Source organism: Periplaneta americana, chromosome 1, assembly GCF_040183065.1.
Source record: "Periplaneta americana isolate PAMFEO1 chromosome 1, P.americana_PAMFEO1_priV1, whole genome shotgun sequence".
NCBI lineage: Eukaryota > Metazoa > Arthropoda > Insecta > Blattodea > Blattidae > Periplaneta > Periplaneta americana.
Window position 1 is genome coordinate 184,582,688 of NC_091117.1, and position 9,587 is coordinate 184,592,274.

Genomic DNA, 9,587 nt, shown 5'->3' on the forward strand with positions numbered 1-9,587 from the left:
TCAATCCATATTTCTTTTATAAATATGGAAATGCAGTACGTCACTTGCTGTTGTACGATTTTATTTATTGCAGTCCATTCGACTCACAATTTCATCCCATTCGCGCCGTTTATTACTGAATAAATATGAGCCATTTCTCGATTGTTAGTTTCATTTCCGACACGTGTTGACTTGTGAATTCTTGGTGATCTAACCGTAGAAGAATAGAGGAAATTGCATTACTGTGATGTTGAGAAATATAGTAAGATTGAAGGTGCAAAGTCATGCTGTCTGAATCACGTCATTTACCATCTCCTCATTTTGTGAATGAAAAGGGAAGAGTCACAGTAGCTGATGGACTTCAGTGAAAGTGTAACTTCGAAATCCTTGATCATACAAGGTCGAATCCAAGTTTAATGGTCCGACTAGTAGGCTACCACGTATATTAAGCGTTTAAATTGATTGTAATTGTCAATTCTAGGGTAGACTTTCTTGTAGTACCTAACCTTGCTTCCTCTGTCATAGCTCCAACATTTCTCCATAAATCTAAAGAGCTATATAACTTTTGCACGAAGAAACAAAAAATTAATGCATATTGTCTCATTTACAATGGATCAATTCCAGATGATTCCTGTAATAACATAAATCTTTAGAATTATGGACAAATGGCGTACAGAGCAAACAAGTGTAAGTACTAAAGGAAGTCTACTCCAAAATTGTCTTTGTAGACCATATATTACAATTGATGATACGGTACCGGAATTTATAATTTATTATATTTAGGCCTATTTAATTATACTTACTTACTTACTGGCTTTTAAAGAATCCGGAGATTCGTTGCCACCCTCACATAAGCCCGCCATTGGGCCCTATCCTGAGCAAGATTAATCCATTCTTTATCATCATATCCCACCTCCCTCAAATCCATTTTAATATTATCTTCCCATCTACGTCTTGGCCTCCCTAAAGGTCTTTTTCCCTCCGGCCTCCCAACTAATACTCTATATGAATTTCTGGATTCGCCCATACGTGCTACATGCCATGCCCATCTCAAACGTCTGGATTTAACGTTCCTAATTATGTCAGATGAAGAATACAATGCGTGCAGTTCTGTATTGTGTAACTTTCTCCATTCTCCTGTAACTTCACCCCTCTTAGCCCCAAATATTTTCCTAAGCACCTTATTCTCAAACACCCTTAACCTATGTTCCTCTCTCAAAGTGAGAGTCCAAGTTTCACAACCATAAAGAACAACCGGTAATATAACTGTTTTTTAAATTCTAATTTTCAGATTTTTTGACAGCAGACTGGATGATAAAAGCTTCTCAACCGAATAATAACAGGCATTTCCCATATTTATTCTGTGTTTAATTTCCTCCCGACTATCATTTATATTTGTTACTGTTGCTCCAAGATATTTGAACTTCTCCACCTCTTCAAAAGATAAATTTCCAATTTTTATATTTCCATTTCGTACAACATTCTCGTCACGAGACATAATCATATACTTTGTCTTTTCGGGATTTACTTCTAAACCTATCTCTTTACTTGCTTCCAGTAAAATTCCCGTGTTTTCTCTAATCGCTTGTGGATTTTCTCCTAACATATTCACGTCATCCGCATAGACAAGCAGCTGATGTAACCCGTTCAATTCCAAACCCTCTCTGTTATCCTGGACTTTCCTAATGGCATAGTCTAGAGCAGCGGTTCCCAAAGTGTGCTCCGCGGAGCCCTTGGGGCTCCGCGAATGATTCTCAGGGGCTCCGTCCGCGACAGTTATGAAGATCACAAAAATTTCTGCTTCCATCTAGTCTCTAGCGGTAAAAACAGAAACTACTTCCATTAAGCGAAAAATACTTTCTCAGAAAGTAGTTTCCGTTCTTCTTGCTACATAGAAGCACTAATAATAAATTTACTCGTCACTGGAACTATCTCGATCTTTTTTGCTTGCCAAGTACTCGATAATTCTCGAAATTTCTTTTATGTTTTATATACCTGGCAGGCAGCGTTTGTTATTCGTGGTACGTGGAACCTACAATCTATTGACTGTTACGTTGCCTCAAAAAATATATATACCTGCATATTAATTTGATTGCACAAGTGTTAGCTAAACTTTCGTTGAAATGGAAGTGTGGCTTAAGACGGGCTCCCCAAGATCTAAGAGTCATCAGCCATCAACCAATGCTCTATCAAAGGGAGATAACAACAACTGTAACCTTACTTTCAAAGAAGATAGTACGAATTCCTCGGAATTGAGTTCAGAATATGCTGAACAAGATCCTGCTTCAGAGTCTACGATGCCTAGTGTACAGGTATTGAAAGGAAGTATAATATTGTGATTCAAATTTGAACATGCATTCCACTGAGTTTGCTGATTGACTTCCACAATGTGTGATATATAACAAAGTTTTGCCCAATAGTTCTATGTTCCCTGCCAAGCTTAGACGGCATTTCGAAACTCATCCTGAATTCACAAATAAAACTGCAGACTACTTCAAAAGAAAGTGACGAACTCCATGCATTTCAGACAACATTTTTATCTCATGTAAAGACAAATAACGAGAAAGCACTGGAAGCGTCGTATTTGGTTCGTCATGATCTGGCTCTTGCTGGTAAACCTCACACCCTTGCTGAAACTGTTATGAAACCACTATTAGTGAAGGTAGTGAAGTGCATGGTGGACGAAAAACTGCAAACTTAACCTTATCAAATAACACTGCGCATAATCGATCCAGAATCTATCAAGAGATGTAAAAAAATATAATTTCCCGTATTAGTCAAACGAAATTTTCGGTAAAACTTGAATCCATGGACGTTGTCGGATTAGCTGTGTTAATGACGTTTGTGCGGTATGAATTTTCAAGTTCTTTCATGAAGATATTTTATTCTGCAAGCCATTGCCATCCTCTACAAGTGGTAAGGATTTTTTTTTCTTCATTGAAAACTCGATACCGTGTAACAATTGCATTGACGTGTGCACATATGGCGCAAAGGCCATAGTAAGTCCTGTTGCTGGCACTGTTACAAGGATAAAGAAAGTTTAAAAAAAACTGCACAAGTAGTCATTATGTACTACACCAACACGCCCTCGCAACGAAAAAATGTAGCGATAATAATGCAGGTACTAGACAATGCCGTCAAAATTATCAACTTTGTTAAGGCACGACCTTTGCAGTGTAGGTTACTCAAAATCCTGTGTGAAAATATGGGAAGTATACACAAGTCATTGTTATTAGTATTACATACTAAAGTTCGATGATTGTCGCGCAGTAAAGCGTTGTCCCGATTACATGAACTTCGAACGGAAATTTCTTCACTTTTGAATGACCAAAACAGTTTCCTAGCAGATTACTTGAATGATCAGAAATGGTTGTGCAAATTACGTTACTTGGCAGACATTTTTTCAAAAGTGAACGAATTTAGCTCATCCATACAAGGTAAACGGAAGACTATATTCGATGCTAATGACAAAATTGCCGTGCTGAAGAAAAAGATAGGATTCTACATAGAAAGCGTCGAGAAGAAGGACTAGACATGTTTCTCATTGACAGCAAACTTTATAGAATAAAATAACATAAAAATGAAAGATTCATTCATAGCAATAATGAAAGAACACCTTGACAATTTGCTTCAAAATATGAAGTCATACTTTCAAAGGACCACCGGCGTGGCTCGGTCGGTTAAGGCGCTTGCCTGCCGGTCTGAAGTTGCGCTCCGGCGCGGGTTCGATCCCCGCTTGGACTGATTACCTGTTGGCTTTTTCCGAGGTTTTTCCAAACCGCAAGGTGAATGCTAGGTAATCTATGGCGAATCATCGGCCTCATATCGCCAAATACCATCTCGCTATCACCAATCTCATCGACGCTAAATAACCTCGTAGTTGATACATCGTCGTTAAATAACCAACTAAAAAAACTTTCAAAGGGACACTCATGAATCGATTCTAAAGAAATGTGAGTGGATTGCAGATCCATTTCTAGTTAAGTAAAAACCAGCAGCTCTCACTGCGGCAGAATATGAGGTCCTTATAGACATGTCCGGCAAACCACTTCTCGAAGTTTGGGCTACGTTAGGGGAGCATCTTTTGATGTTAAGTTCAGAAGCAAAATTTCTCTTACCGCCTTTTGGTATTATGTTTGATACTACGTACCTTTGTGAAACGACCTTTTCGAGGTACACGGCTACAAAAACAAAATATCGAGCTTGTTTGGACGCAGAAGACGATATATTATGTCTTCAACTGACTTCTATGACACCGGACATTGACAAACTATGCCGCAAGAAGTAGGCATATTCTTCACATTAACTTAGGGTGTATATGTAACATTATAACATGTTTTTAAATATCTTAACTACTTGTTATATAATTTTGTAGATTTAAATAATATTATCTTCAGTACTTTTTTACTATTGTTTCCTTTATTAATGTAGCCTTATATAACTTATTATTCATACTTCCGTATATGTATCGTGTGTAATATGCTTAATCTGGTTTCGTCTAGGAGCCTGGAGGGCACTTAAAATCGTCAACGAAGAGGGGGCGAGAATATGTCCTCTTTGCGGTAGAGGCGAGACATCGCACCATGTTTTATCGGAGTGTGAAGCCACAGATGCTCTGAGGAAACGATTCCTGTCAGAGTCCTTCATTACATCTAGCAGGGGGCACTTGGCAACATACGATATATTAAATAACGCTAAATTCTGTGACTGTGGAAAAAATCATGGCAAAAGTTCGACAGTTGAGGGTGGAACTGGACGAGGGGGAGGGAGCCGAGGAAAGAAGAGAAAGAGTTATTTATTAGTGTTGTAATGAGTAGTATTAACACTGAGCGAATGAGGTAATTAGCGGATATGTTCTTTTTGTATTTATTGTGTCTTTTTTTCTATTTGTATTTTATTGCGTGTGTAGGCTATGGTTTTTTATGTATTACCTTCATATTTATTATTTGGGTTATTTGGTGCAGTTTCAATAAGGAATTGAATTGTTTATGTATGTATGTATGTATGTATGTATGTATGTATGTATGTATGTATGTATGTATGTATGTATGTATGTATGTATGTATGTATGTATGTATATGTGTGTGTGTTTCACTGTTTTTTTCCTTCATATCTTACATTTATTTTATTTTTATTATTTTTTGTGAAATTTGGTATGAAGTTAGATTAGTTATAATTGTGATAATTAATTATAACGGTAGTAGCAATAATAACTGTTGTTTTACTATTTTATTATTAGTAGTATTAATTTTGTTTTGAAGTTTCAAACTATGCATAGTTATAGCACAGTCTACTATATACAGTCACGAAGCTTGAGTTTTGAGGGTGCTAGAAACAATAGACTGTGACGGTTCTATTTTGCATTGCCTGTAATGAGGCGATATTAGCGATCCTAATGGTGAGCAAGTATCTAATGTTTGCATATTTACTACATATTGAGCTTCGCGACTGTATATACTAGACTGTGGTTATAGCACAAATGGCCGTACGGGCTCGTGCGAAGGATCTTGTGTACACGAGTTTGTAATATGCTTCATAGAACGTAGACAGATAAAAAAATAACTAAATATTTCTTGGGGCTCCAGGAGAAAATTTTGCTTCGAAAAGGGCTCAGTGGCTGAAAAAGTTTGGGAACCGCTGGTCTAGAGCAAAGTTAAAAAGTAAAGGTGACAGTGCATCTCCTTGCTTTAGCCCGCAGTGAATTGGAAACGCATCCGCCGCATCCGATGAACTCTGCTGTACGTTTCACTGAGACACATTTTAATTTATCGAACTAGTTTCCTGGGAATACCAAATTCAATAAGAATATCATATAAAACTTCTCTTTTAACCGAGTCATATGCCTTTTTGAAATCTATGAATAACTGATGCACTGTACCCTTATACTCCCATTTTTTCCTCCATTATCTGTCGAATACAAAATATCTGGTCAATAGTTGATCTATTACGCCTAAAACCACACTGATGATCCCCAATAATTTCATCTAGCCTACATATGGAGTTAATCTTCTCAAAATTTAATTATACTAGTGGAAGTGAAGGAAGTATAATTTAATTATACTAGTAGAGTTAATGCCATGAGACCTTCACTTCTACACTCCCAGACGTGAAATACAGGGTGATTCACCAGGATTTACCGTCACTCACGGAGCTTATTCCCGAAGACATTCTGAGCAAAAAATTGCCATATAAACATTTATCCTAATCTCAATATTTTCAAAGTTACACTAATTTGAAATTGTTTGTAAAATACCCTATTTCTTTAGTTTTAAAGGTAAAAGAATATTACAAATAGATAAGGAACTATTGAGAAGTATCATTTCTTTGATCGGATAGTGTTCTGAAGCTTAAAATGTATTGTCAGTTGCTTTGTACATATTTTGTTTTCAATTTTTTACTAAAAATGACATCATTCTTACGTATTTATTACAAAAATTGTTAAAAATCATACGACTTTAGGAACTTGATTATATCCACAGACCTCAAAGTGGGCTGACAACCGTCAAGCAATCAACGTTGAGTGCACACAAACTCTGTGTGACTTAAATTGTGGTTTTCTGTTAACGAACAGTGACGTGTATTATGCAAATCTAGCTTTCAGGTAACGCTAGATTTTCTGAATACGGTGGCTGTTTCTGATTTATAGTAAACAATACAGCCCTAAAGATATGAACAAAGGTGCTTCATGAAAATCCAAGTTACAAGAGAAAAACATGCAACTAAGAGCTTTAGGACATCACAAGAAGCATATGGGAGAGAAGTCCTACCATACTGAACTATTGCAAGTTGGGTAGAAGCGAGACATTCGCTTAAAATCAAGAGTTGACACCCGAAGAGCTTTAGATTGAGTTGGCCTACTCCTAATGTAGTCCGCCGTCTTCCAAGAATTTGGCAGTGTATTGTGGCAGGCCACTATATATTTTATTTATTTATTTATTTATTTATTCATTCGTTTATTTATTTATTCATTCATTCGTTTATTTATTTAATACTTTACACTTGAGCTACATTAGGCATTGCAGCCCGAAAGAGCAGAAGCTCGTGTTCGGGCGCAGTTCAGATCAATTATACAAAATATATCACAAAATTACGAGAGTTCATTGAGCACAATAATATTAATAAATGGTAAAATAATACAGCATGTAATAATAGGGTCTATATACAAATAGAAAATAAAAAAGTACATAAATATTAGAGTATAAATTTTTAACTCAGCTTGAACAATTAAATAATTAATCTGATTTGTTTCTTAAATCTATGTGTGTTAAGTGTACTTAGTTCAGGGTAAGCTCTAATTAATGCATTATATATTTTGGGTCCAAAATTTCAGCAGTTGTGTGGCATTTGGGAGTATTTAGAAAGAAATTGTAGTTTTGTCTCGTATGGTATTCGTGAGGATCAAATTTAAATTTATTATGGTTTTTATGGAAGTAAATCAGCAATGTTTGTTTATAAATTTGTTCCAGATTTGATACACCAAATTCCTGAAAAATTAATTTTGCTGGGTAATCAAAAGGTTTATATAGACAAATTTTAATAATTCTTTTTTGGAGCAAAATTTAAAGGATGGAGAGTCGATTTTGCCATTCCTCCCCAGCCTAATATACCATACTGAATTATTGATTGAAACACAGCTAAGTACACAGTACGCAGAACATAAACAGGTAAATAAGAGCGTAGAATGGAAAATTTGTGGATTGTTTTACGCAATCTGTTACACAGGAAGGAGATATGCTTGTCCCATTTTAAATGTTGGTCAATAATAATGCCTAAATATTTAACTTGTGAGGATATACTCAAAGCGTTACATGAGCAAGTAGGTAGGTTACAATGATGTATTGTTATATTTCTATTATTATTCTTTTTTTTTTTTTTTAAGTATGTAATGTCAAAAGTAACCTAAATAAATTTAGTGTGAAACAGTAACTATGTTGTCATTACTTTTTGAATGCCGTAATATTAACCATCATTGAACAAACTCTCTTTCTGATGACTCATTTTTTCCCCTCTCGTACAGCTAACACGCCAGATCTCGCCTCCTCAACTATACAAGATCAGAACTTTCACACACGATGTAAACATATCGGTCAGTTAATTAGAATTTTGGAAACAAAATCATAACTTCAGAAAAGCGAATAGAACATGAGTTTGCAATTCATTTTCTCGTGAAGTGTACGGCGGTAGATGCCACTTGCATGCACCTTTGAACGATTCGAGCAGCACTTAACAACGATGTCTGGCTGTCGCCCACACAAGGTCGGCTATCGGACTCTCCTCGAGCGTCGCGTGGGCGACATAACACACTGACACAATCAAATATAGCAGACTGAACCAAGGTGAATGGCCCCAAAATGTTATAAGTGATGGTTTCCGGAAATGGTCCTATATATACTGAGTTTGCGTGCACTATCAAGTTCCGTTTCCTCCGACTTACTACACTCTTCAGTCGACCAGCACCCATTCATACTTCGGGAACAAATCCATCAACTTGACTGCTTCATAGGAAAGGATTTAATCTCATATTTTCTGTCGCAGTACAGTATTCATATTATATATTCAAATGCGGTTTGAATATATATATATATATATATATATATATATATGTATATATATATATATAGATTTAGAAAAATGACGGAATATGTGTGTACAAGAAAGCAAGTAGATGATCTACTGGTATTGAAATCGAATGTATTGGAAAGTGTGAATCATTTAAATGCTTACTTGCTTAATTATAACAGTTACAAATGTCTTTAAGGAACCCGGAGCTTCATTGCCGCTCTCATACAAGCCACCATCGGTTCTATTCTGAACAAGATTAATCTAGTCCCTACTATCATATCTCACATTTCTCAAATCCATTTTAATATTATCCTCCCATCTAAGTCTCGGGTCGACCTGGTTGGCAAGTTGGTATAGCGCTAGCCTTCTATGCCCAAGGTTGCGGGTTCGATCCCGGGCCAGGTCGATGGCATTTAAGTGTGCTTAAATGCGACAGGCTCATGTCAGTATATTTACTGTCATGTAAAAGAACTCTTGCGGACAAAATTCCGGCACATCCGGCGACGCTGATATAACCTCTGCGGTTGCGAGCGTCGTTAAATAAAACATAATATTTCTAAGTCTCGGACTCCCCAAAGATCATTTTCTCTCAGGTCTTCCAACTAATACTCTGCGTGTATTTCTGGCTTCACCCATACGTGCAACATCCACACCTGTGAAGTAACGGTCTGAGCGCGAAACCATGTGGCCCGGGTTCAAATTCCGGTCGGGGTAAGTTACCTGGTTGAGGTTTTTCCGGGGTTTTCCCTCAACTCAATACGAGCAAATGCTGGGTAACTTTCGGTGCTGGACTCCGGACTCATTTCACCGGCATTATCACCTTTATTTAATTCAGAGGCTAAATGACCTGAGATGTTGATACAGCGTCGTAAAAAAAAAAGCAAAAACATACTGCGACATGCTCTGCCCAGCTCAAACGCCTGGATTTAATGTTCATAATTTTATGTTAGGTGAAGAAAACAATGCGTGCAATTCTGCGTTGTGTAACTTTCTTCATTCTACTGTCACTTCATCCCTGTTATCTCAAATACGAGTATTTTCCTAAG